Raw genomic sequence first — 8,667 nt, 5'->3', positions numbered from 1 at the left:
TATTTGTTTAAAATGTTTTCTCGATATAACAATGATTTTTTTTAAATATTTGCATCTAAACGTTTTTGAATTTTTTTAAATAGGCTTAATAGATGTGTAAATGTATGTGCCGCAAATACATGTAATTTCCAATCACTTATATTATCATGATCATGGTAAAATGTGCCATTGTGAAAAAAAAAATAAAGCTATCCTTTAATATAATTGGAGTTGATAAAACATGATCTTGTGTTTAAAAGTGTATATGATTTTATCATAAACATTTTATAAATCATCGTAAAATTATCTGCCTTTTTTAAGTAAATTTATAGTCGATTCTTGAATGATTTGCTTATAACCTAGAATGTCCCAGACTCTGTTATTTTACACACATTGGTATCGTAGGCAAACATAATAAAATGTTTAAGAACAATGTTTTTAACCATAGCACCATTCGTTCTTTAGGAAATATACAAATGCATGCCGTTCATACAAGTGTTTTTAAAGTATTCCCAATCCAAATGCAAACATAATATTTTATAAACTACAGACACCAAAATAAAGCTTGCACTTCAAGTGTAAACAATGTTGACACATAGCCCGTACTCTGATTGTTATGTTGTGTAGAATACTTCAATGATATGTTCCTTAACTATTGATATATCTTTATAAGGTTTGTTTCGTTGATTTCTACTCTTTTTTTAGATAATAGTTAACTTTAGTTGAGGCGTGCAGTGTTTAAAATTCTGTCTCTTTTTTCTTCTTTCAAAATTTGTTCATTTTGATTTGCTTGATGATTATTATAGTAATACAAATTTAATGCTGAAATATTCTCATTTGATAATTTTGATTTTGTGTTATGATCGTTTTCAATCGTGTGATGTTCCGATGAATTAAAGTACGTGAATATTTAAAGGTCCTTTTATAGCAAAGATATGTAAAGTTTAGTATTTTGCAATATAAATAATAAGCATCTTAAATTCACTTATATTGGTGTATATAATATTTTCAAAAATACATGTATATCAAATCAAGGGTAATAAATCTTGAATGTTTCACTTTCGGTACGTTTTACTGTAACTTCCCTTGGTCGTTGTCAATTTTGTAATACTTACGTTTTCTGCATACATATAACACACATATTCTACCGTACTATATGAGATTATTTACTATTTCAAGGAAATACGTGACATCAAACAGAAAGTAAATAAATAGTAAGATAAACATGAAGCTGGAAAGATCAATTGTGTGGCTTAAATTGTCTAAAAAATGCCTTAATAATTATTCGGTACATCCGCCCTGTCACAGAGATGTCATAGATTACATCCTGAAGGGTTTGAGAGATTGATATTCATCATGATAACGTAGTATTTTATTGGTATAAGCACTCATGAGTATGAGTACAATATTTACATACACAGGAGATATATGTCTACAGGGTATAATGAAATCATCATATATCCATCCAAAGACAGGCCAAATATTTACATTGTGGTCAGAACGCAGAATGCCAATTAATGTAAGTATGATACAATTAAAGATATCCAGTAAGTAATTCATATCTAACATATAGGTGTATCAGAAATGACAAAATGTATACCCCATACATAACACTATTATAAAATATATTTAATGAGTATCTGTCTTCCTCGCCATGCTCTTTTTTTAAATGATTCATATTGATTGTTTACGGCACCTTAAGCATTGGAACAATTTTAGTTGTAGCCCGTGTTATTGCATACCAAACTCAATAATTTGCACGGTTAACAATATGTATATCATTGTGCACATCAAAAGTGTCCTACATAGCGATAATAATGTTATCTTACTAATATTTACTTCCATATCCTTAAAAAGCTGTTAATAAATTACAAAAAAAAACGTTGTGATTTTTTTTTGCTTTTGATTTTCTCTTCCTTAGTTTCTTATGGATCCACAATTATTGCTACACACGTCATATATCATAGATGATTTGTAGGGCAATATATCAAAGGTCGAATCAGTTATCGCTTGCAATCCTGTCAGGAAAATTGAATTTTCTGTCCTCTTGTGTCAACGATGTATCTATGAAAGAAGCATAGATCATAATTACGTCGTGACATGTGGGTCTTATATGTTATCTGAAAAAAACAACAACATATTATTCGAATTTATGAAGGCAATATCAATGACTTAATCACGCTTTAACGCTTTAACCAAAATATCTGATACTACAAATTGTATAACGTCTCTATCAGTCGGGGATCATTACGAACAGGATAGATAAGCAGCACCATTTCTCTTTTACAGACATTTAATTACTTACATTTAATTTTATATTTTGAAAAATATTTACTGCTAAATTGTATAATTATACTTAAAAGAATGTAGTCAAATGAACAAATCATCGTTTTAACTAAAAGTCGCTTTTCATATGTACATGTACAGGAAATAATTAAGCAAAATATCATAATAAGTTAATAGAGATAGTTTACTATGTGTACAGTTTCACTTAAACACATGAAATTAATGCCCTTGCATGTAAAAAAAAATCGCCATTATTTCTGCAGGTATGTATTAAAGCAAATTAATGTGTTTAGACTTTAAATGACATTTATTGAAATATTGTTCACAGAACAAAATAGTATTTTATGTTTTCACATTAACACTTACATATTTATAGCCCACTCCCCCCCCCGGCAGACCCTTCATGTATTTCGGAGTAGAACAGTGTATGTTTTTGTTACTTTTGGCATTTCTAGATTTGCTATTTTGAAAAGATAATTTTTTCACAATTAGAATGGTTATTCTGGAAAAGCTCAAAAAGTTTGCACACAAGATATTTGTGTAGTCCTACACCAAGTGGAATTTCAATCTCGAAAAGATATTTCCTGTTCCATTATTATATCGGAGAACCTGAGAGGAGTCATGTTTAAAGTCATACAAGAATAAGCCCAAGATAAACTTTATTAGACCTAACAAAGCATTTTATATATTTTGTGTCAGAAACACTTGATGGAAATTGCTTATTTTTTACAATATGGATAATAATTACATGTCCAACATACCAGTACAATACAAGTATATATAAATGATTGTATTAAGATGTGTATCTTTATTAACCATGTCAATGAAACTCTCCATTTTCTTGACTGGCATAATACTAAGAAAAGTAACTGATTTGACATTTGTTTTAAACGCCTTACCAAACAGACTTGATCAAACACCAGTCTACTGTTGTGCAGCCGAAAAATGATAAAATTCATTTATAAAAAAAAGGAATAAATATGCATGATGATTTTCTTTTAAACACAAATATTTATATATATAATCATTTTCTAAAAGGTCATATTTTCAAAACAAAATTTGTGAAATTTCAAATATGTTAAGTTACAAATATTATATGTTTCAATAACAGATGTCAAATTTAAAATTATGTAACTGGAAGATTAAAATGCGGCTTTTCCTCTTTGTCCAATCAACTGTGCTAAAAGTTTTATAATATATAGGTGATAAGGTCAATTAAGCTGTCTGTACTTATCATGTTGTTAAACCTTATGACTGATAAAATATCCAGGTGATGATTGTTGTTATAAATTCTATGTTGCTATGTTTCATTATTTTGTATTGAAACCTGATTGGCCATTTTGTTATTTAAGACACAAAAATGTTAAAATTCATTTGGTCAGTTTAAAACGAAATCAATTTTAGAAATATTGTAAAGATATATGTAGAAAATTGAGGGACAGTTAGATTTTGGATTTCCAAGTGATAACATTGTGGCTTTCCACTAGAAATAATTTTTACTGTTTTTAATATTAATTTGTAAACATCAGGATAACCTGTGTATATGTTATATATTATCTGTGGTATTCCACTAAGAAAGAAACATTAAAATATAAAACGGAACATTGTGTTGAAATTCAATCCACCTTCAGTAGAACTACAAATTTAGCGCATAACACGTGGCGGAAATCAGTGTCTTTCCCAACCTCTCAATTTAGCAAGCGAGTCTACGAATTTAAATTCCCCAAGAAAAACAACAATGAGTTTCATAAATGGAATACCATTCAGAAGTGAAAAATCATGTGGACAATGTGGACTTTATCATAATATCAGACAGGAGAAGTGTTGTGCAAAAATGGCAAGATGCAACAAATGTAAAAGAATTGGACATTTTGCACGAGTTTGTCTACGTCCAGCAATTAGTGAAAAGTCAAACCAATCAAAACAACGCGATCAACAACGTATGACAACTTTTATAAGACGCAAGACAGCCGAAAATACATTACCATTTTACAATGAAAACGATGCCTACTTTAAGAAGAACCAAACAAACAACTCTGTCAGTAATGTTTCAACAGCAGAATTTCAGAGGTTGAAATCATTGACCGATTCAATGACTAAAACTATTAACGGTTTAAAAGCAGAAAATATGGCCCTTGTTTTTTAAAAAAATCAAAGACTTAAGGATTTTAATGAAAAACTACAGGATAAGGTTTCCCTAAAGAAATTAGAAATAAGTCAACTTAAAGAAACATTTTTACATAAAAACAACTCGCTAAAGAAAACAATTAGGGCTGACTCTTCAAAATTAGAGATAATGGACAAACTTAAATTAGAATTTAAGAAACTAAATGACGATTATGAACAACTGAGGCTGAAACACAACCAGAAATCTTATTAAATAGAAATGATGGAATCAAGGAAAAACGACGAAATAGATGACCTTAAAAATGAAAACCACAACTTGAGAGACGAGATTGCTCAGTTGAAAGATAAAACTAAAAATCTATGTCGAAAAAGAGGAAACAGAAATCAAGATCTTTCAAGTACATGCGAAACCGGGTTCTCACATGAATGGAGAGGTCAATATCATCATGGAAGACAACAAGGACAGAGGGGACAATACAACAGAAATAGACATCATTAAAACTGTGTTGTTTACAATAAGACAGTGATTAGGATATTTATTATTTGTGAATGGTACTTACGCTTTTCAGCAAAATCGGTGCTTTATATTCAAGTATATATTTCTGTAACTGAATATCTTACGTAAACAGTATTCTAATTTAATGATATTTATTTTTGTTATATAGTATTTATGCTTCATTTCACAGGAGTGAAATAGTCTTAAAGGAGGGAGAAGTGTTGTGCAGCCGAAAAATGATAAAATTCATTAATAAAAAAAAAAGAATAAATATGCATGATGATTTTCTTTTAAACACAAATATTTGTATACATAATCATTTTCTAAAAGGTCATATTTTCAAAACAAAATTTGTGAAATTTCAAATATGTTAAGTTACAAATATTATATGTTTCAATAACAGATGTCAAATTTAAAATTATGTAACTGGAAGATTAAAATGCGGCTTTTCCTCTTTGTCCAATCAACTGTGCTAAAAGTTTTATAATATATTGGTGATAAGGTCAATGAAGCTGTTTGTAGTTATCATGTTGTTAAACCTTATGACTGATAAAATATCCAGGTGATGATTGTTGTTATAAATTTTATGTTGCTATGTTTCATTATTTTGTATTGAAACCTGATTGGTCATTTTGTTATTTAAGACACAAAAATGTTAAAATTCATTTGGTCAGTTTAAAACGAAATCAATTTTAGAAATATTGTAAAGATACATTGTAGAAAATTGAGGGACAGTTAGATTTTGGATTTCCAAGTGATAACATTGTGGCTTTCCACTAGAAATAATTTTTACTGTTTTTAATATTAATTTGTAAACATCAGGATAACCTGTGTATATGTTATATATTATCTGTGGTATTCCACTAAGAAAGAAACATTAAAATGAAAAACGGAACATTGTGTTGAAATTCAATCCACCTTCAGTAGAACTACAAATTTAGGGCATAACACTACTCTGCATTATTCATTTATTGTGTTACTTCCCGTCTACGATAATGCTATGGACTTTTAGATTCCAATGTTATACTTGTCAACTAGCTACAAATTTGTTTCAAGGGCAGCCATTGTTCACACTGTCGAAGGTTTTGAATAATTGAAATAGATGGTGAGATCCGCGATAATTGCACAATCTATCAGGATAATCTGATTACCCCCCCCCCCGCACCGCTACGAGCAAAGTTAAAACAATATTTGCAAGATATTATTGGTTATCAGTTGAGGCCTGTAAAATATCTTCCCCATGTTTGTGAATTTAAATACGTACTGGAAATTCACCAAATTAAATAAACATCTTTATTCAGAGGCTCACATAATATAATTTTATTCAACTCGTATCCTCTACAAATTATCTCTTCATGCACTAAAATCGATGCTTATATTACTTTTTTAAAAGAAACCGCACAGAATTTTCGGGGAGGGGGGGGAGTATTTTCATTATTTTTTTCAATTATAAATAAAGGATAATATATCTTTAATATCTGTAAATTGTGGTGTAAAAAATATTTACATTACTATGCTTAAATATTCACTGTCTGTTTATTATTATTATTTTATTTATTTATTTATTTATTTATTTATTTATTTATTTATTTTGTATGTGCATGTATTTGCAGGAACTTGTCTGCGGTCAGAAAGGCCTAAATATAACATTTGAAAGTCTTAAATTGATCAATAAGTGCACTTACAATAGAAACAAAATACGAAGCTAAACATAAAAAAAAGAATATATAGAAAACAGAATTGAAAATAAATAATATTATTTCGTACGATTTTAGACCCTTTTTGGGGTATAAAAAGCTCTTTCAATGACAAAGTCTATTTGCACATTACGATTGCTTATTTAAAAAATGCAGAGTGTGTGAATGATTATAAAAATACCTACATAAAATGGTATAAAGAACCTTTAAAAATGTAGTCATTCATATCTTTTCAATTATCTCAGTGGGATCCCTTTCATGATTGTAGAGGGCTAAAAGTATGTTGATAAATTCTAAAATATTAGTACAAATTTCACACAATCTTGCGCAGAAATATAAGAAAATTAAATGATTTTTCCACGGGAGTTAAACTTCAGGGTAAATTAATATGTATTTCAAGCGCATATAAGGTTTTTAAAATTTACTTTATTGTTTATTTTGTATTAGTTCAGTTCTTTTAAAAATGTGTGGGTTTGTTTTTGACGATGTCAACCACCCAATGCTATGTAAAATCAATTTTATTCGTGTATTCCTAATATTTGTAAAAATCACCTTAAATAAATTAGTCTGCATGGATGACTTTGAAAAGTGTTTATCTATAAACTTGATTTCAATATTGCTGCAGTAAATAACCACACCATTACGCCGGGTAACGCATAAGCTTGAGTTTAAGGTCAGGGTGTATTATAATAAAAAATAAAATTAAATACATAAACAAACACACGCTTATTTTCATTATGCTTTTATGTAGTTTAAAGTATTATTCATTTTTAGAACCACATTTACATAGTGATATTCTTAATTCATTTCCAGGTTAAGCTATATTTTATAGTAACTACTGCAATTATTTTCACAAAAATGACTTAATAACCTTTTACTAAATTAAAAAAAATCCAAAATAATACAAAAAAGTTCATGTTTTTATCTATTTACAATGTATTTATCTCTATTTTCTTTCTCTTATAATTCATTTATGATTTATTTATTTGTTTAATATTATTTAATAATTTATTTATGTATTTATTTATTTATTTCTATTTATTTATTTATCTATATCTATTTATTTATTGATTGATTGATTGATTGATTGATTGATTGATTGATTGATTGATTGATTGATTGATTGATTGATTCATTCATTCATTCATTCATTTTATGTTTTAAAGGTTAAGTAAACAAAATAAAGTGATAAGAAATTTAAAAGTAAATGTGTCTACAAGAAACACGAAACTCTGACAGATACTCAGATATAATGTTGATTTAATAAAAAAAAATGCGTGTACATGCATTACAAAAATCTTATTTTATAAAAAAAAGAAATAAACTTTTTTCTTACTTCAACTTATAATTTCAAGTTGATAAAGTTATAAAATTTCTATAGCGGGTATATTTAAACATTGTTTACTATAGAGAGTATAGCGCCGCATAATCATTTCAAAAGCGCATTTAAATGTTCAATATCAGTATCAATACGCTTCCAAAATTATTATTGACATCTTTGATCGATCGATGCTATGTGAATGGTATGTATATCAAAGAGAGAAAGGCATTTATAAAAAAGTCTTTACGTGCTATTATTATTCTGAATTCATGAATATAATCTAGACATAAATATCGAGACGTAATCTGTTTAAATACGCCTAAACATTATTTAAATTTAGAATACATGTAAATGTATTTTATACCCAAAGCATGATAAATATGTCGTTGTAGTTAGGAATACATATTATGAGGAAATAAAGGAATAATGGGAGGTTGCGCATCGACTAATGTTAAAACTGTACAGGTAGGAACTAGAAGTAATCTTCCATATGGATCACGTGCAATTAAACGCGACGGCCAGTTTGAAAATATCAAAGGAAACGACGGAAATCAAATACGTTGTGAAAGGCATGGGAATACAATTACACATTACGATGAGAAAACAGAAAATCTCTACTGCTTAACTTGCTTCCAAGACTTCAAACGAAGACATACTCGAGCAGAGACATGTCACGTTCATGACATCAATAACTTTATAGAAAGCATTCAGTTTAAACAAATTGAAAACCATACTTTGGAGAAATTGAGAAATATTCAGTA

The sequence above is a fragment of the Ruditapes philippinarum genome, unplaced genomic scaffold (genome assembly GCF_026571515.1).
Source record: "Ruditapes philippinarum isolate M1 unplaced genomic scaffold, ASM2657151v2 ctg127_1_1_1_1, whole genome shotgun sequence".
Taxonomy (NCBI): Eukaryota; Metazoa; Mollusca; class Bivalvia; order Venerida; family Veneridae; genus Ruditapes; species Ruditapes philippinarum.
The sequence above is the reverse complement of the archived record's forward strand: the minus strand, read 5'-3'. Positions refer to the sequence as shown.